The sequence below is a fragment of the Macrobrachium rosenbergii genome, chromosome 3 (genome assembly GCF_040412425.1).
Source record: "Macrobrachium rosenbergii isolate ZJJX-2024 chromosome 3, ASM4041242v1, whole genome shotgun sequence".
Lineage (NCBI taxonomy): Eukaryota > Metazoa > Arthropoda > Malacostraca > Decapoda > Palaemonidae > Macrobrachium > Macrobrachium rosenbergii.
Genome location: NC_089743.1, coordinates 19,664,512 through 19,686,556, shown reverse-complemented (window position 1 = coordinate 19,686,556; position 22,045 = coordinate 19,664,512).

The window sequence follows — 22,045 nt, the reverse complement described above, 5'->3', positions numbered from 1 at the left end:
TGGCAATGGACTGTTTAGAGGAAAGCTCAATTTACAAAAGCCAGAGTGGTATCAAAAACATAAACCATATAGTAAACCCAAAAAGAGTAAATACCGACATGACCCAACCTTGACTCACTTCGACTCCCTCTTTGGGAGTGGAAGCTGGTCAAGGTTTCAAACTTTGGAAACAGACCAAAAAATTTCAACACAAAAATTGGAAAATTATTTATTAAATAAACATTCAGTGGCAGAAATGTCGTTCAGACAGATAAAATAAAAGACTTGCCTTATAGAAGCCACAACAAAAGTCATTCTGAAAACTATTTGTCCATAGAAAATATAGATATAAATGTAAAAAAAAAAAAAATGATACTATGAACAGCATTCAGCGTACCATTGTGCTTCCTGAGAATAATAGCGAGCCAATCGAAAAGAATTTGCTATTAGACTCTTAAAAGGAGATATCCTAAGGTCCAGGATTGTGAACTATATGTTGTACCAAGTAAACAGAAGAATAAACATATTAAAAATCGCTAAAATAAAATTTGAAGGTCAAGATCTACCTCAGGAAATAAAAATTTTGGACCATAACAGAGAGATAAGACCATATGTCCCAAAGCCACTACAGTATCAAAGTTTTAGTATGAGCACACGAAGAAAGACTGTCGAAATGAACCTGTATGTGCGTTTTGTGGATCTGACGCACATACCACCCAGTGGAAGTGTGGTGAACCGAAGTATGTAAATTATGGGCAAGATCATCATGCAAGGTCCAAAGAATGCCTGTATTATGTATGCAATACAGAATAGAAAAATAGAAAATATTACAAGAAAGAACAGGGATGTGTATAAAAGAGGCTAAATTAGAACTGAAAATGAGAAGAATTTCAAGATCCGACTAAGAAACATACATACTCTTCAATAACAAGATTCAGTAATGAAGTAAAAACACTTGCAGACACAAGTAACAAAACACAGAAAAATAAATCTCAAGAAGAAGTAAACACTTAACAGAAGAATTCTAAAATGGTAAAGAGTCAAGAAACAGGTGCAGATGATATGGATGATATTTTTTTCAAATTAATTTGAAATATTAATGCAAATAGGAACACAAGAAGATACTACTACAGAAGTATCAGAGGAAAGTTGTGGTGGGCCGGAAATTAAAGACAAAAAGAGACCTTTGGAGAGAACACCACCCAAAACGAAGACCCCAACTGTTATTAGAGAAACATCAGTTAAACCAAAGACAAAGATATGAAACAAGCTAAGAATATACCCTTATCTCCTAAAATAATAGTAAAACAAATGGAAGCAGATATCCAAAACACTGAAGAGGTTAAAGAGAACCATACCATAGATAAGAATGTTTGTCACGGGAGAAGAGGTTACTCCATCACCAGTAATTTGTATAAGAGCTAATGAAGTAAGAAATATATATGATAACACACGCGGATGTAGAATGATAATGCTTTGCTGAACTGTGCACTAATCATTTATGGATTCGAAATTTATTTCCTGATGAATGGCGTAAAGCTATAATAATTCCTATCCTCAAAATTGGAAAGGATCCCAGTAATATGAATAGTTACAGACAAATTTCTTTAACAAGTTGCTTATGCAAATTACTAGAGAAAATTGTAAATGCTTGACTAACGCGGCACATTCAAAAAAATAAAATTTTGACTCCCATTCAGTTTGGGTCACGTTGTAACATGCGCAGAGGGTTTGACCGCAAACAAATTATTGTAGCTGTCTTTTTTTTTTACATTGAAAAGGTATACGATACTACATGGAGATATGCAATATTAAAAGCGGTATATAAAAATAACATCCGTGGACATTTACCTACGTTTATCCAAAACTTTCTAACAGATCGCACTTTTCAGGTGAGAATTGATGAAGTTTTGTCAACAATATTTCCTCTTGAAAATGATGTTCCACAGGGAAGCTTCCTTTGTGTCACACTGTTTACCTTAGCAATAAATGGTAGTAATAGTCTACCCATTGGAATTAAAAGTAACCTGTATATGGATGATTTTGCCATATGTTATTCAGTATCTCGTATAAAACATGCAGAACGAATCATTAATAAAGTTATAGTAAAAATAGATGAATGGGCGTCATCTGTAGGCTCTTAATTTTCCATAGATGAGACTCGAGCAGTCATGTTTTATAAAAAAATAAAATGTGGAAAAAACGATGAAGAAATAGATTTAAAAGTCAGAAATCACAGTATACCAATTGGCCAAACAGCAAAATTTTTAGGATTAGTATTTGATTTAAATTGGAAAGCCCACGTAACATATATAAAATCAAAATGTAAAAGAGCATTAAATCTAATTAAAAATTATCGAGCACTACTTGGAGAGCCAATAGAAATGCGCTTGCTATACTATATATGGCAACAGTGTTGTCTATCATTGATTATGGAAGCGAAATATATGGCTCAGCACCGGACGCAACCCTGAAAACGTGAGACCCAGTTCATAACGAAATCCTTAGAATATGTTCAGGGTCCAATAGATCATCACCTACCTCATCTTTACAAGTTGAATGTGGTGAACTACCACTGTCTCTCCATAGAGAATTAATAACGACGAAAAGTGCCCAAAGAATTCAGACTAGTGATTCACCAACGAAAAAATTATTTGAATTAAGAGATGTGTTTATAAACAGTCAATCACCACCTTTCCTGGTTAGAGCTAAAAGATTTTTTGACTCACTGACTGTAAATATAGTTACGTTCAGTATTAAAACTACCTCCTCCTGGGACTATGAATAAAATGAAAATTTGCAAACAATTAAGATATCTAACAAAAAGATACTCATATACCCCAGAACGCCATAGAAAACATACAGTAGAACATATAATCCGAAAAGGTCCACATTACGCAATGTACACAGCAGGATCAAAATCACAATACGGAGAGGGATATGCTTAGTATCCCAAGACAAAACGTGAGTTCTCTCTACCTGATAATGCCTCAGTATTTACAGCAGAGTTGTGTGCAATAGCATCAGTCATAAAAATAATTAAAGAAACCTCATTCAATAATTTTGTAATTTTTAGCGACTCAAGAAGCCCTATAGAAACAATTCCAAGTTACAAACCAAAAAGTAACTTTGTACAACAAATTAAGTTATTTTTCCATATTTGTATGATAATGAGAAAAAATATAGAAATATGTTGGACCCCTGCCAATATAGGAATTAAGGGAAATGAAGAGGCTGATAAACCAGCCAAAGAAGTAGCCCATACAGCACATATTAAAATGAGTATTATAAATAAATGGTAAAATGTATTTAATGAAGAACCTGAAAATAATAAATTAAAACAAACAAAACCTGGTGTTGGAAAATTGAGTTCACCTTACCAAAGAGAGAGACAAACGCAAGTAATTCTAACACGCCTCCGAATAGGCCTTACCCGTCTAATACAGGACACCTAATAAATAACCTGGATAACCCTGCTCTGAATGTAAAATAATGAAAACAGTTAAACATTTATTGTGTGAATATCTGAAGTATAATCAGCAACGGCTATCAAGTTTTGGGAATAAATTGATCGGTGTAATTTTGTCAGAACTTCAACATTTGCAATTAATCTGATTATAACGTTATTGAAAAATCGTAATTTAATTGACAAACTATAAAAAATAATAAATATAAGTAAAAAATCCTTCGTGCCAGCCCTGTGAGAGCTGTTAATCAGCTCAGTGGTCTGGTAAAACAATAATAATAATAATAATAATAATAATAATAATAATAATAATAATAATAATAATAATAATAATACAATGAGCGCCACTTTATGATGATGACGATGATGATTGTATTGCTGTCTGTTATCAAGTTACTTAATATCATGGGTTACATATGGACACCGGTATAAAGTTGTGGCCACAAATAATCATGACATAAACCATCGTTCAGAGAAATCATGAACAGGAGAGGAAGGCGAATGTGTTTTATGGGGGCGTAATAAATTGAGAGAGAGAGAAACAGAGAGAAACTACATTTGATTAAATAGGAAAGCGCAGTAAGGTTTTTCAAACGCTTCTCACTATTTTTTTCTGTATCAAACGATACTTGAGGAAATTAATTTCTTGCTCCTGTTCACTACACTGGAAATGTTGAAAGAATTGTCTGCCTGGCTATTCTGAGAATAGACGTTAAGATCATACATAAAGGTTGGACGTTCATTCTTTTTCTTCTCGAAAGGGGGAAATTGCTGACTGTATGAAGACGGTACGTTATGCCAACGTATGGATGTAAAGGAATTTACAATACATTATTTATATGTTTATACATGTAAAAATGACGGAGTTCACAAAAATGGTAGTGGCGTTGGTGGTAGCACCAGCGGCGTGGAGCATGAGGGAACCATACTGCCATTGCAGTCTTCAGTGAAAACTGTTTCTTAGGTCGGGTGTATGAAAGATATGACGCAAATTACGGAGAAAACTTGACGTTTTTAAGTTATCAAGCGGGCTGCATTGCTAACATCAACACTGGGTATTCTGCTTGCAATTGGTTGATAGGTAGAAATTGTAAAGAAAAGGGACAGATAGGAACTCTGAATAAGACTGATTTTCTCTCAGAAATTGGCCTCTTTTGACAGGTCTTTGCAAGCAGAAATAAAGCGATGGGTAAATCTGTGACAGCGGGCACTAGTGGTTAGCTGCCGAAGCTGGCGGCTGAGACAGATTTCAACAGCAAAGCATGTGAAGCTTTTTGGGTCTCCCATACTCAGATGAGATACACTCAAAATGATACTATTCATACCTCCACCCCACTAGAGTAAGTCATTCATCAGCCTGATACTAAACTAAGGACTTGTTACAATATGCAAGTTATAATAGATGATTATATATTCCAATATATAAAATACAATTTATACATTTTAGATGTCCATTTTAAAGATAATGAATTACAACAAAATGTGCAACCATTCCACATCCATATTATGCAGATACCTTTCAGGCGGCTAATAAGGTACTAGGTTGCTATAGATTAGAATAGTATAAAAATAAATTGAATTTTACATTTGCATTTGCAGATACAAGACATAAAGTGCACAGGTTGCCATGTACAAGAAATGACTGTTACAGATTGATTTTTTGTGGAGATCAGACTTGGATAGGGGGACAGGGAGCTTTGTGAGCTTCCAGTAAGCAGGAATTTAACCTGTTAATGGGTACCCATCACCGTTTGTGACGTAGAAGCTTGAATGTTTTTTCTTTCGTTCAAGGAGGAGGTAAGCCCCCCTGTATGGGGCTGTTAGTAGAGGCTTGTGGGCATCATTGTGCAGGAATATGAAGTGATTCTTGTTACTGTTTCTCTCTATCCATGTACTCTTGCATGTAAGGGCAGTACTTTCCAATGATCCTGCAGTCTTGATGAATATCATCTCAGCAGGGGAGGCACTGATTTCCTTCAGTGAAGTGGTGTGAAGGCTGAGGAGGACCAAGAGGAGTATTGATATCCAGTTTGGGCAGCTGCATTTGGCAGTACAGCCTTGAAGGAATGGTGGTTTCTTTTTGCTGTGCCATTGGTGGCAGGGTTGGAAGTGTGATGGATTCTGGATCCCAGTAATTTGGCCAGGGATGTCCATATTTTCCAGGTGAAGGTTGTTCCTCAGTTGAAGGTTATGTGGAAACAGTTGACCAAGCTCCTGAAGAAGGTCTTCTTACAGTCAAGTAAGGTTACCTCCAACATAGTTTGGAGTGTTTTGTAGCCGTATCTGTAGCCGTCTGATGGGGGGAAGGGCCCATTATGTTGACATGCTTTATTTCGTGTGTTGGGTTACTTTACTAGTTTGGCACTTTATGCATTGTTTTGCTTTGTTTTTCATATTCTTTTGGCCTATGCCAATGAATTTTTTTGCTACCTTCTTGGATGATGTGAAATACCTTCCTCCAAAAGGTAGATGGTGCTGGCATTGTAGATGATGAGGGTTTGATAGGTCTTTGTTTTGGGTTTTCAGAGTTGTATTTTATTGCTAACTAGGCACAGTTGATTTCTGTTCTGGACAGTGTCTGCGACTTTGTTATTTCTGCTGGGTATATGTTGTATATGCTCATGACTTGTTGATAGCCTAGCACTGGTGCTTGTGGGTGGAATGTGCATCTGGGTTTTGGTAATGGCATGGACAAGACTAGTGGTTGCTGGTTTGTTGAGATGTTCAAAGGTGTACCCTTGAGTGTTGGATAGTTAGGTATACAGCACAAAGTTCCCTTTCAAAGCCCCTCAACATGGGACCGCCTTGACATGGTAAGGGGCCTTTTGGACTGCTGGAATTTTTTCCTGGGTTTGAGTCCAAGAGTTTTATATATATTAACACAAATTTAGAGTAAGTATTGTGGAACTTTTGACCTTTGCTAAAATTTTTGGACCTGATAAATAGGAAAAGATATCACAGCTGGTACTGGTTTTATATCCGAAGCTAAGCAGTGGGAACTTTGGTAGGATCATCAACTACCTGATAATGTTTGGACCTGAGAGATATCAGATTGATAGCTCAAGGGCAAAACTCTTCTTTAGGGTTGGGCCATGGGTTCCAGGGGTCTGGTCCTGGGGATAAGACTGAGCATTCTATCTGGTTTGCCCACAATATGATTAGGGTGGGGATGATTGTATTCTTGCAATACTCTCAGTCCCAGCAAGCAGGTTGGCTCAACACTTGGGCCTCTTTAATTGTGTTGTGCCATCCCCTGTGGAGTAGGGCTGAGATTTGGGAGCCAGCTCTCACTTGTGCCATTGGTAGAAGAATGAACTACATAAAAGGCTAATGATATCTTTTTTAGGTTTTCAGGTTTGATTTTTCCTTTTTTTTCATTCGGTCTTTATTGCTAGTAGAAATAGTAATGAGTACCTCTAGGTCCTCTGTTGATACCGTTTCGGCACAGTTGATGACTGCTGCAACGTCCTCTGATAGCCTTTGTTTGGAAAAGGCTTGGAAACCATCTAACATAATTACACTGGAACCCTATGGTTCAGCACAGAGCAAAGGGAAATTGACGAGAAATTTATGTGAAATAGGACCAGGAATATTTGAAACCTCTTATGACAAATATTTGACTTTTAATCTGGAAGATTCTAGTTGCGATATTTATGTGTACAGAGACATTGTGAAGTGTTGTGGACGAGAGCCTAAGATATCATCTGAAGGTTGAGGAAAACTGACAGTTGAATCGACGTCAGCAAAAGAAAGTGAAAAATTAAAAGCATTATTGCATCTCAGAGGAGTTAAAGCAGGATGTGCAGTAGGTATTAGCTGGCAATTAAACATGCAAAGGATGGAGATTTGACCAGCAAGGTATTCAGTTAGCTCCCCTGAAACCTCCCAGATGAAAAATTTTGTAGATATTTTCGTTTTACCAAGGGAGAAACGTTAAATTAGGCAATGTGGTCAACATTTTTAGATCATTCCTTGCAACATGATAACTCCGTTGCAATTTTCGTGGATGGCTCAAAGTCAGATGTTGGCGTTGGCCTTCCCTGGTATATAAAGAAGCGGGAGATTATTAACTGTTGCATCTGTTTTGACAGCAGAACTGCATGCAATTTTAAAGGCCTTGAATGAAATTTGAACTCAGAATGGAAATAGTTTTACTATATACTGTGACTCGAGAAGTGATCTTCAGTGGCTGGAATCTTTTAACTCTTTAAACCCTTTGATTTCAGAAATACTGGAATGGCTGCTTTTAGTGAAAAGAAAAGGTGAAGAAATAGATTTTTGCTGGTGCTTTCCTATGTGAGAGTGTTTGGGAATGAGCAAGCTGATCAACTTGCTAAGTCAGCAATCACCTCCCCAGAACCAAGAAGATGTCTACTACCATATCGGGAAGTATATCTGCTAGTAGATCAGAAAATTGGAATCTGGTTTTAGTCCCTTTGAGAAAATATTTTAACAAATAAAGAAATGCGCAGTATTTCGTCATCAGTGTCTCCTTCGTCATATCCTTATATGCCAAGGAGACAAGAAACGATTTTGTGCAGGCTCCAGGATTGGGCATACAAGACTCACTCATGGGTTTTTGATGTCCGGTGAAAATCCTTCATTGTGCGATGACTGTATTTTGCCCTTGACTGTGAGACATTTGCTGGGCGAATGTCCCAGTCTTGGGAATCTAAGACATAGGCTCCTCTCTTGGGGATGTGACAGAGATGGACATTTTGTCTTTGCAATGATTCTCGGGGAGGACTGTAATTTAGAGCAGCCACATATGTTTATTAGGGAGGCGGGCCTCAAAAAAATTTAAGATCAAGCACAGTGTGTTTATTATACGGCGTTAATAACCTATATGTTGTGATACCAGTTTTAATAGCTATAAATCAATTAATTATTATTAGACATAACAACAAACAAAATGGAGTCTTATAATCAACCTCTGACTGAAAGAGAATATGATTCAGATCTTTCAACTCGTAATGATACTGCTCCTGGCCCGATGGGATTCCATTTACAATGCCGAAACATGTATCATCCAGCGAAAAAAAAATGCTATAAGTATTATTAATAGAAATGGCAAGAACACAGTTACCCAACTGTGTGGGAACCAAGTGTAATTTTAGCATTTTTAAACCCAGACAAAGACATACTTTTAGCAGCAAGTTATTGCCCATTTGCATTGATATGTTGTCCCAATAAAATCGTGGAGAAGATGGTCAGTGCAAAGTTAGTATGCTACCTAGATAAAATAAAAAAGGGTATTATGTCACCAACCTGGCAAGACCGTTGGAACTTATCCCCTTGGAAGTATGGGAGTATGCCTAGGAGATGAGAGTTAGTATTATACTGATTATGCATTGGACATACTCGTTTAACCCATGAATATTTAATGAGTAGTAATCACTGGCCTTATTACGAAGAGTGCCTGATTCCCTTCACTGTGAGGCATTTACTGGTCGATTCCTCCAGTCTTGGGAATCTGAGGACTCGACACCTCTCATGACTCTTGGTGGAGATGACAAGTGTATCCTAGCTAGGGTAAGTCGGAGAGGATGTTATATATGAGGCCAGTGGCATTTTTAGCTTTATCTCAGAAGCTGGTCTCCTGGAAGCAATCTAATCTTAATTAACTTTTGTTTCAATTTTTAGAATGAGCTCGAAGTGGTTTTAATTTGAATGTATATTTGTTTGTAATTATTTAAGAAATGATATCGGCGTCAATGACCCCGATAGTCACGATGCCAGATAATTTCTAATCATTTATTCATTCAGTTTTACGTGTGGTGCTTGTAAATGGAATTATATTCAGGGCTAAAACCTTTTGAAACTGTAGTTTAAATTTGTGTTGATTTTTTTTATGCAGCAAATTGTTATTTCCCTGTTGAGTGTTTCATTTTGAATGTGATATATGTCATGTCACATCTATATGGATGAGACCACGTGCATTATTCCCTTCGCCTTTTACACTATTTTCACAGACCAAGAATGCTCAAGAATCCAGGGCTCAGGTTACCTCTTTCTTGGCATCATCCATTCAACATCGAGAAATTTTTCGATAACCATAACATTTATTATGGTAGAATGTCTTGGGTGATTGCTTGTAAATGAGACAAGAAAACATGAAATAAGAGGATAAACAGGCTTCTGTAAAAGGGAAAATAAATACAGAAACATACTTTAATATTATTTGTTGGTAGTCAGAGTAATTTGGCAAATTGCAACTTTGAAACAATGTATTGGCTCCTAATGTTCCATTTTCAAGAAGCTGTCTTGTAACACTTTACCCTTGAGAATATTTAAAACTGAATATTTAACAATATGAAAACTGAATCTTGAACTTGGGAGTACTGTAATGTGTGGTAGTTCTCCCATACTGGAACTTGGATAGCATTAGCTTCGGATGTCGGTTAAGTCGTATGTTCCATTTGCCAGAAGAAACATCTTCAAAACAATGCATTACCACTGTTTACAAAATATCGTGTTGTAAATTGAATCTGTCATAAAACTGTCAATAATACGAGTATTGCTCTTAATATTCATAGTCCTATTGATATATTTCTCCATTCCTGAGGGTTAGTTGAGAATCTCGGCTTCGTGTTTTAAGGATTTTGTTAATCTTTCCTGAGTCTGTAAGCTTGCTTAACCATTTTGCCAGCCTTATTTGACTTCGATTTCCTTCCCGGTTTCGGGGGGAACAGTAATTCATAGCATTTTATATTAATTTAAATTTTAGACCACAAGCGAGCATGAAACCCTTACTACTGTAAAAACTCCGCTATGAAAAGTTTGGTTTCTGTTGATACAAGATTTTCTGAACAAGCAGTGGAAAACAAAACTGTATTATCGTGTACAGCCTGGAGAACAGAACAGAATAGCCATAATTCTATAGTGAAGTAATAAAAAAAAATTATTTGATATATCCGTCAAACAGTGACAGAAAGTTAAAATTTTCTTCTTTCCATTTAGCGGCGCTGAAGATGATATTGAGCGCTGCAGGATTTAGTAATCCTAATTACTATTCATTTCATTAGCTGTTCATAAGAGAAATAAAAGATGCACTGCTCGCCTTAAGTACTAAAAATAATTTTAAATTAATAATCCCTCTTCAACACTCAAGAGATTACAGCTTCTCCAGGATTGGTGATGTACGCGTGTGAGCTATCTGTTTTTGTCGATTGCATCCTCCAATCAGAAGGTAAATCTCCTCTACTCTCTCATTTTATCGATTTAGCTCACTGTTCGTGAGAGCTAATCTGCTGTAAATCACTAACAGTATGTTCTTTACGAAAGATTACGCGTTAAGCCTCATATTCTTAGAGAAAAGTTTAGAAATTATACTGAGAGCCACTTGAAATACCGTCTTTCAATCTATCATCATGCTGGTATATCACAATGGCGTCTTCCACCGTCAGCAACTGGGTGTATGAAGTGGCTGATGTTATGGGAGATTTACTTCACATATATATATATATATATATATATATATATATATATATATATATATATATATATATATATATATATATATATGTGTGTGTGTGTGTGTGTGTGTGTGTGTGTGTGTACATATATATACATATATATATATATATTTATATATATATATATATATATATATATATATATATATATATATATATATATATATATGTGTGTGTGTGTGTGTGTGTGTGTGTGTGTGTACATATATATACATATATATATATATATATATATTATATATATATATATATATATATATATATATATATATATATATATATATATATATATATATATATGACTTTTATCACACCGTGATTAATATACAATCAGTAAGCTACAAACGTCCTTTAATATCCAATTCGCTCTACCTCGGAAATAATATATTTTATATATGTTACCGAAGGGGAATTTTTAGTTGATAATAAGTTCGTCGTCCCGTGGGCTCGAACCAGCGAAGGACAAGAACTCAGGACTACAACGCATTAACCCACGCTGCCAGCGTGGGTTAATGCGTCCACTGTAGTCCTGAGTTCTTGTCCTTCGCTGGTTCGAGCCCACGGGACGACGAACTTATTATCAACTAAAAATTCCCTTCGGTAACATATATGAAAATATATTATTTCCGAGGTAGAGCGAATTGATATTAAAGGACGTTTGTAGCTTACTGATTATATATATATATATATATATATATATATATATATATATATATATATATATATATATATATATATATGTATATATATATATATATATATATATATATATATATATATATATATATATATATATATATATATATATATATATATATATATATATATATATATATATATATATATGATGACTCAAACGTTCGCAACTATTGAGAAGGAAGGCCTCTGATCTTTTTTTTTTTCTCTTTATTTAGGGTTACATGATTACACGGAGTACGTCTCAACACAGTTAGATTTCTGATAAAAGTGATCAATCATCAAGAACAACCACTCCCGACTCGGTGTGAAACACACTCACGAACACACACAACCTTTAACCTCGAATGTGAGGCAAAATGTAAAACGTGACAAAAACAGAAAATTATATATGGATAATTCTTGAATAAGCGTTTGAATTGAAATAGACCAGAAAATCAATATCCATATTAAAAATAAACGTTATGCCGTTATTCGGCAACGTGACCATCCTGATGCAGACGTCGTAACTAACTAAGCACGTTTTTCATAAACATCCCGAGATTAGTACCTCTTACTCCATGTTGACGCTTCCGCACTGCTTTACAATGATATAATGGAAATGGTATCATAAAAGCATTACCAATGTTATTATTGTTATTATGGTTATTATAGTTTCACATGTTCCTCATTGGGAGGGTGGGTTCCGTTCTCAGCTAGCACTCTGCTGGCCGCGCGTTCGAATCTCCGACTGGCCAATGAAGAATTAGAGGAATTTATTTCTGGTGATAGAAATTCATTTCTCGTTATAATGTGGTTCGGATTTCACAATAAGCTGTAGGTCCCGTTGCTAGGTAACCAACTGGTTCTTTGCCACGTAAAATAAATCTAATCCTTCGGGCCAGCCCTAGGAGAGCTGTTAATCAGCTCAGTGGTCTGGTTAAACTAAGTTATACTTAACTTTTATAGTTTCACATATTAATAGTTATTTTATTACATATTGCTCTGCCATACCAATCGTGTGCTCCGGCACACAGAATTAATAACAAAACCAAAAGACGTGTAGGCGAGTATGAAATAACCAAAAGTCAAGAAACCCCACATTATAGTTTACGATGTAAACCCAAAGTGGAACGAATTCCAATATAATATAAAACACATATGGCACATTAAAAAGCGTCAGTACACCATAGTTCAGTAATAAATGGTATATGTTTGTCCATTTTTATAGATATATATCAACAATTATATAATAAGTCAAAATACATAGATATATATGTGTTTTATTGAGAAAACCCATACAGCTTTGTTTTGTACCTACCTTCGAAAAATTGCAGGCGTTTGGTAGCCCGACCGCAACGGCCTTCGGGAGCTCTCTCTCTCTCTCTCTCTCTCTCTCTCTCTCTCTCTCTCTCTCTCTCTCTCTCTCTCTCTCTCTCTCTCTTTCTTTCTCAGATTCCTGTTCCTATTTCTAAGGTGTGGAAATCAAAACCTGTCTTACAAAAAATAGTTTATTTTGTGAAGCTAACACAAGTTAAAAACATGGTAAATAAGAAAAATGCTAAAAGAACAAAAAGAATTTAAATGATAAATGAATATCTTCCCCAACAAAACATCTTAGCAAACACTAAAGTTATAAATGGGGTTCTTCCCCATTTTGCTCCGTAACCCAGGCAAGTCTCCATTGTAATCATGTCCTTAGTCACAGTTCCTTTTAAATGACCACTTCCTATAATGGCTATTTTACATGCTTGTCTGCGCAGATGCATGACTATCCCAGCCAAACCATGGCTATCCATTGAAACATCCTCCCAGCAAGGAATCAGAGCTTGGAATTTCTAATGTCTGTCTGCCACCGTTTCTTTCACAGCATCCCATACAAATCACAAAAGGCCCTCGCATGTAGTGATTTTCACAACGCACGAATTAATACAAACTTCCATTTAACACCTAGAAATTCGATTAAAACCAGACCCAAGGCTTCTAGAAAGTTCTATCTAGAACAGCGACAGAAACCACCACCTGTACACATGTTGATGACGCTTTGAAATCCAGAGGTTAGTGCACAAAAAATGCTGAATTATCAGACATCCAGGTCACATTCTTCTACTTGCGAGATTTGCTAAACATTGCAAGAGATCGTGTGTTGCAAGCATGTACACAAATTCCTACCTACACAAGTGCACATATGTACCAATAAATGTATGATGAGTCAGATTATGTAGAAATTTATACCAATGATAAACAAGTAAAAAATGTGCCGAAGTGTCTTCGACACAATCGAGTTTTCTGTCCAGTGGTGGCCTCAGCCACGGCCCAAAAACACTTAGCCGTGGCCCGTGAAATTCAGCCACAGTCTGTTGGTGGCCTATGTTGTTGGTACCTATAGCACTGCCAGAAGTACAATTATGGCTGACTTTAACCTTAAATAAAATAAAACTACTGGGGCTAAAGGCCTGCAATTTGGTATGTTTGATGATAGGAGGGTGGATGATCTACATACCAATTTGCAGCTCTCTAGCCTCAGTAGTTTTTAAGATCTGAGGGCAGACAGACAGACAAACCCGGCACTGTAGTTTTCTTTTGCAGAAAACTAAAACCAGATAAAACCAAATTATAAAAAGACTTTAGATCAAATGCATGAAGACATAATCAAAACATTCTATTAACATAAAAATATGTGTCATCATCGTAAAAAGTATATATATATAAAGTATATATATATAATTGTTCATATACAGATATACAGCAAAATCATGTCATCAATATAAAATACATATCAGTTCATAGATATGTATATATGTAGCAAAAGTATATTATCAATATAAACAATTGTGTTCATATAACACACCAATTCCAAAGAAAAAGCACAGGCTAGTTAAATACACATGGCTCATTTATGTGGTTAATAGGTAAATCATATAGTCAGTATAACCAAACAATATAAGACTGATGCCAATAAAGCAGCAGAAATGTATACAGTCTACAGTGATGGATAGTTAATGTTATCTCCTGGGTATATGGAAATGTATCAACATGTAACACATCACTAGATGACCATATAGACATTATCTAACAACAGTGTTCATTACAATCTCTATTCTTCCTTCACTGACAAGTAGAATGCTATCACGTGTGGCCACCACGTGCATCAGACCAACTGAATAACAGGTTGGTTAATACTGACATCCCCTTGGTCATCAGAGTCAGACTTCACTACAGTACCTTCCGGAATTACTGTCACCTTAGCGTCGGTTTGTACCCTTACGTGCAAATTAAAAACACACAGCTCCTCTAAGTGCTGCCAATAATGCCAATGCGCCCATTAGTAGCATTACATAATCCAACTTCAGTCCATTAGTTTCATTGAAAGTAAGCAGAGGCTCACCTTCGCTGGAAATGTGTAGTCCACCATCAAAAACGGGCATTTGTAACACATACTGTCAAAACGCCAGGTCTCATTGAAGAAATTTGTGGTAACCTGGGTGATTGTACACACTCCAAACTGCTGAAAACTCACAGACATACCATTACAGCTATCCACTAACAGCCCCATGGCGGTTGCCGGTACCTAGCCCCTAGGACAGGATATACAGAACCCCTCACACTTGTAGATCAGGACCGAAGCATTCTCTAGCCTGTAACTTTATGTGTCCTCAAAATCATGAAAACCATCCACACACCGATCTTCATTCCAGGTGAAAGTTCCGTTCAGAACTAATTGCAACAGACATGAATGGTCAGTAACGTCTTGGAAAACAAATGAGTCTATTGATCATACTTTAGAATTCAAGGACATCACGCAGTTTAACATGTTTATGTCTTCGTCATATACGACTGTATAGACGTTGTCAGACCTAGATGACAAAACTAATGCTCTATAATTAGTTACCGTAGGAACGGTTGAAGCCCCAAACCTAGTAGGAAAAAGTTGTAACACATATGACTCTAATGGATCAGAAGGATAAAATGGAATCGAGACTAAAGTCTTACCATTTTCTACTTTAACAGCAATTAATCTATTGTAAAGCTCAAGTCTTTGAGGTTCTACCGTTGGTTTCCAACCCATTCTTTGATGGGTCAGGCATAGCCTCTGTGGAATTCAACATGTCGAAAGGACACCTCTTTCTGATACCATAGACAGCTTCATAATGAGACATCTTTATTGATAGATGATAAGCAATATTAATTGTACAAACGACTGCTGGAATTGCTAAATCCCAATTAGGATCCATACCACCTATGGTAACCTTAAGTTTTGTGGTTCACTCTTTCTACCTATCAATTAGATTCAGGATGATAGGCTAACGTGTTAACCTTCCTTATATCCAAGAATGAACACATTGACTTTAAAAAGGCATTTTAGAACTCACCAACTGAGTCCGATATCAAAATAATAGGAATACCATGGTGGCAAATAGAAGACCCTAGCACATTCCTATGCGCTTTTACTCTTCAATGGAAATATTCCCACAAACCCGGTTAAGGTCTCTATTGCCACCAACACGTGCCTATTGCCTCTTATAGTTTCATTAAAATTATCTGAAATGGCTTTGTGGTACTGGATAGGTACCTAATTCCACTGGTTTCTTAACACAACCTTTATTCTTGTGGCAAACCTCACAAGATTTAATGTAATTTTGGATATCAGCTGACATGGAAGCCCAGTTAAACATGGGTGCGCATTCATTTTATTTGTGTGTAACCATTTAACCAGGATGTGTATTAACTTCCTGCTTATAACCACTTGATTTATATTAGCCTGCATGCTATGTCTAGTTTTCCTAGGAATATTCCTACACAATAAGTCATCTGTAATTGAACAATTTTGACTACAGAACTTATAAGCAACTGTCATTTTGTCTCCATGCAGTGTATCTGTTATATGTTTTAATTTTTCATCCTGCCTTTGTTCTTTAAGCAGAATATCATGATTTCAGTCAGGGTCAATTGCAGAATCCTCTGGCCCAAGGATCCACATGCTTCATTAGTAACATCTATAGAATGTAGTGCTAATATATCATCATCAAAGCCAAATGGATTAATTATATGAGATGGCACTGGATTCCTGGATAATGTGTTAGGATCTTGTAGGCAGAAGCTACAAGGCAAGCCTGCCGCACGTGTTAAATGCAGTGAACCAAAGTATGGTGTATGTAATAAGGAAGCAAGATGTATACATTGTGGAGAGAATCATCCATCATCTTCACTTAATTGTAATGTATACATCAAGGAAAAGAAATCCAGACATTAAGGGTAAGTGAACGTATCACATTTAGAGAGGCAAAAGAAAAAGTATTGAATCAGTATGTTAGACATGGAATATCCTTTCCCAGTGTTACTACCAACCAAAGAAGACGTAAATGCTACCAGAGGTAATTTAAATAGAAAATCAGTGATGACCTGTACTCATGCCTCTTTGGAGGCTGTGCCAGTAATTTCTAGCACCCTTGCCTATTCGGAGGCTAGGCCAGTGATTTCTGGCACTCCTTCCTCTTCAGAGTCTGTGCTGGCACTCCTTCCTCTTCAAAGGCTGTGCCAGTGATTTCTGGCACTCATACCTCTGTGGAGGCAGTGCCAGTGGTTTCTGGCACTCCTGCCTCTTCAAAGGCAGCACCAGTGATTTCTGGTGCTTATGCTTCTATGGAGGTGGAGCCAGTAATTTCTGATGCTCCTGCCTCTTCGGGGGTGGTGCCAGGTGTACCTGGCAATCCCACCTCTCTGAAGGCTGTACCAGCCATAACCTGGTTTGTCGGCTTCTTTGGAAGCTTCACCAGCTTTGGCTGACATTCCTGCCTCTTTGGAGGCTGTATTATCACTATCTGGTGCTTGTGTCTCCTTGGAGCCTGCACTAGCTGTAGCTGGTGCTTCTGATGCTTTGGAGGTGCTCTTGAGATTGAATACCCTCTGAAAAGGAAGGCAGCCATAAACGATCGGTCTTCTTCCGGATAAAAGCAGGAGCAAGGCAGTAAACTGAAACCACTTGAAAGAGGCTCCAATTTACAGCCTCAAAATCAAAGTAGAATTCATTAATTTTCTCCAGTGGAACTGTCAGGAATTAAGAGAAAAATGGGAAGAACTAAAGCTGCTCACATCAGAAGTGTCTCCCGTATGTATAGCTTTGCAGGAGACCATGATTGGTAATAATGCATGTCCCAGCCCACGAGAGTATACATCCTATCATTCCCCTTATAACGTAAATATAGGAAGCCATGGGGATGTAGCTTTATATATTCGTAATGACACCCCATAAGATCCTATTAGAGTCCAGTCTAAACTGCAAGTGATAGGTGTGCAAATCCATTTGCAAAGAAAATATACTGTATATCATCTCTATCTACAACCTAGTGAAGGTCTTCCCCCATTGATGAATTTAAATCCCATATTACAACAGTTACCACATGAATAGCAGAAGCCCTCTTTGGGGTGACATCATCACCAAACAAGAGGAAGGTGCCTGTGTTCCATTATAGAGGGTGAAAATATGGGAATCCTCAACACTGGGGAGTCTACACATTTTCACGTTCAAACAGGCACATTATTAGCAACTGATTTATCTGTATGCAATGATGACTGCCTTATTGATTTTAAATGGAGAGTGATAAAGGATAGATTTACCAGTGACCATTTTCCAATAGTGGTGAGTGTAACTTCAAATCCTCCATCTTCAAGGCTACCTAAAGGGAACATTGGTAAAGCCAGTTTGGCAACATTCCAGGAACACAGCTCAGTAGATGACTCGTGACTTTTTGCATACAATTATGTTCTCGGCTGGTCTTCAGTCTATACCTAGGGCTGTGAGCATATTTATCCGTCGACCAGTTCCCTGGTGGATTCGTAAATACCAGGAAATTCATAGAATTATGAAGTCAGCCTTCACGAGATACCTCAGATGAAAGTTGTTATTACATCGTTTTCAAGGATACCATTTTTACTTAATGACTGACTGTTCCCCATATTGTTTACCTGTTTGAAAACGCTGTAAACAAGTATAATGTATTTCATAGGTTCCATCAACAAAGTGGATTTTTCTTCGGGGGATTGTTTCCCTTGGGGATATTTTCCTTTTAGAGATTTTTTCCATGGGGGTATTTCCTTCGAGGGATTTTTTTCCTTCGGGGATATTTTCTTTAGAATCGATAACGATAGATACCACGCACAACTCTTTGTAGGTTTTAATTCTTTCTTAATATTTCTTTAACTTTTCTTTGAAATTATTTTTCACGTTGTCTATGGGACTTTCATTAAGCTCCGTGCATGCATTTCCATCACTCAGAACATTATTTTTTTCTATATAATCACTTTTATTTAGAATTGCCAGCGCAGCAGATTTGTTAGCTTCCAAGTGTATATTTGCATAATTTTTTATTTCTTTGGTGGCTATCGTGAATCTTTTTGAGACATTTGGAGTGTGTGGATTTTTAAAATTTCCGTAAACATTTCCCATGATTATGTTCATGTCTTCAGTGTCAGTGTCACTAAAATTCTCCAAATTGTCATAGTCCTATGTTTATTTCCATGCTGTGCATTGCACTAGATAATAAAGCGAAATTTAACCTGTTAGTCTAAGGCACATCATTTTACAGCCAACAGATTCATTGCCAATGTGAATTCTACGAATCAGCCAGCATTTAAAGGGAGAACAGAGCAAGACATCAGATAGCGGGTGTAACATAGCACAGTCAGTGAAACTAATCTAGAAAGTGCTGTCATTTAAACGACTGCAATGCATCTATCATGGAGTTAGCCTAGAGTAGCGAGTAGCAAATTCTTAACGTAGATTAAACTGACCTAATGCCAGTACGAGATTTTCGTTCTGAAACATCCCTTAAGAACTGAAGGGGATGGAGTTTAAAAGTAAGGTCTAGCAGCTTGAGACACTGAGTCCTGTGCCCGGTGCGGGTACCTGAGGATGACGATTAAGAAAATAGAATCCAAGGTCTATAGACCTTGATAGAATCCGTCAAATATCTGAGGGAAGAATTACAGATAAATGAGGAAACACTTAACATATCTTCATGGAGTGAAGTGAGATCTTTAGTATCTTTAGAAGTAAATATAAGATTCCTGATATTATAGAATTCTGCTGATCCACTCATGCATGTTATAACGTAAAAATCCGATGATAAAATCTCGTTTACGGCGTATGCTAACGTCGATAGGAAAAACAGTTGTCAGATATGTTTTTCCTATCGAGCGTGTAAGAGATTTATTGAAATTCAAGGGTCTTTGTGTTAATCGGCTTATACCTTTGATGAATGATTTGTGAACTATTGAAATAATGTAAATGTGGTTATGGATACTGTGGACTGTTGAGTTCTGAATTTTTTCTTTAAGTCAGTGTAATTAATATTGCTCTGAAGAGTTTTTAGCCCCGTTAAATCCTAGTGATACTTATGCCATTAGGTTTGATGTCAAGTAGTCCCATGTGGCGTCGTACTGAAAAGAGTAACAGTAAAACCTCTACTGTAATTTTTTTAGGATACCCTTTACTTTCATGCATTACAAGTTACCACCCCTTTATTTAATTGATGGGAAGCACTGTTCTGTCGAGCGCCACTTCGTAGTAGCTCCAAATCACGAAACAATTCACACACACACACACACACATATATATATGTGTGTGTGTGTGTTCGTAATATAACAAGTGATAGGTGTCAGTGTGTATTGTAGTAGTAACCCTCAAAAGCAATACCCACTGGAGTACCTGATGAAAGGGAAGAGACCGACGACTTGAAGCATAACAGCTAGGAATCATGAACTGAAGTATTATGAGTTTTCTTTATGGCTAAAAGGGGTTCTTAGGTATTATTTTCATGTACCTACGGTATGGAGAGCAGTGAACATTTCAAAAGAGACTTTGGTCGCTCAGAAGTGTAAAGGGTGAAACATTATAAAAGCCTTGAAGTATTTAATTCACATCATTTGTAAATAAATGAAATGTTAAATGTTGATAATTGACTAAAAACCGAAAAAAAATCAGTGCCATAATGAGGAAGAAGTGTTAATGAACAGTATTCTCTGAGGATAATTGATTTGAGATAGTTCGATTTTTAGGGAACAGAACGTTCATAAACTCGACAAATAGTAGGAAAACGAGGGGCTTTAATACCATGACCGACGAAATTATACCGAAAAAAAAAATTCTTTAAAGAGAGAAGCATTAAAATTGTCGTTTGGATATATTGCTAACGAAACTATGTTGGACAGAATACCGCAAACAACATTAATATGGTATGTTGGTCAATTCATTCTGTTTTCTGGAAAGACTGTTATTTGCAGAGATTCCAAGTGCCTACATATATATACAGTATGTATATATATATATATATATATATATATATATATATATATATATATATATATATATATATGTATATATATATGTGTGTGTGTGTGTGTGTATGTATTATATTATTACAAATATATATTTTTGATCGTATTGTATTTTATATATATTATTGTATTGACATTTCGATATAACGTAACAATAATGACAAAGGTGTCATAAGCAGTACAAAATGTTTTTTCCCTGACCTGAGTTAATCTTTGCTTGAGGGGAAAATTTCTCCCTTGCACATTTACCAGGCCCAATTTAATTGACAACCAGGTGTCATGAGATCTTGAGAATTGCTTTTACCTGTGTAAAACTTTCCTTATCAATTCTCTGACCTAAACAAAATTAATCTTTGATAAGGTAAAATATAATATCCCCTTTTTTTTTTCCTCGATTGTTTTTTTACTCCTCCCCCTTTTTTTATTATTTATTTATTTAGTTAACTACTTAATTTTTTTATGTACTCTTTCCCCATTCACTAGTCCGAGAAGAACCTAAAAGAGATCAGAGGTCCTTAAACAAATCATTTATACCTGTAATGCCATTAAGGGTCACTATCTTGACGTGACCCACCTGCTACCCCTCCCACTCATCCGTGCTCCTCCTCGCTAAGTACTGTATCTCCGAATTGTACTCTTCCTTCCTCAAACCTTTTATTGGCCGACTTTCTACGACCTTTGTAGGTGCCTGTCAGGATTAGCAGCGTACCCAAGACAAGGTAATTAGATGAACCCATTAAGAGGAAACTGTCAAAACACAACCACTGATGGCTCCGTTTGCCATATAAATGTGAGTCCGACTGACCCTTTTGCTACGTCTAACTGCCGGCATTGGATTGCTGAATTCACTGATCTTTTAACTTGATGGAGGGTGGAGTTGGACGGCATGCCGCTCCACTCATAAAACTAAAGTGCCCGACGCGGTCAAGCGAGGGAAAATTTTTGTCAAGCCATGCCCTCAGTGCTGGGTCCGGTCTTGACGGACGGGTATGGTGTATATCCAGGTAAGGATCGCAGGGCAGTTACCACTTTTGGTGACATTGTTGCTCCTCCTCCAGTTGTGCCTCCCTGGTGAGAGGGACTTCATCCTGGATAAAAAAGGATTAGATTTATT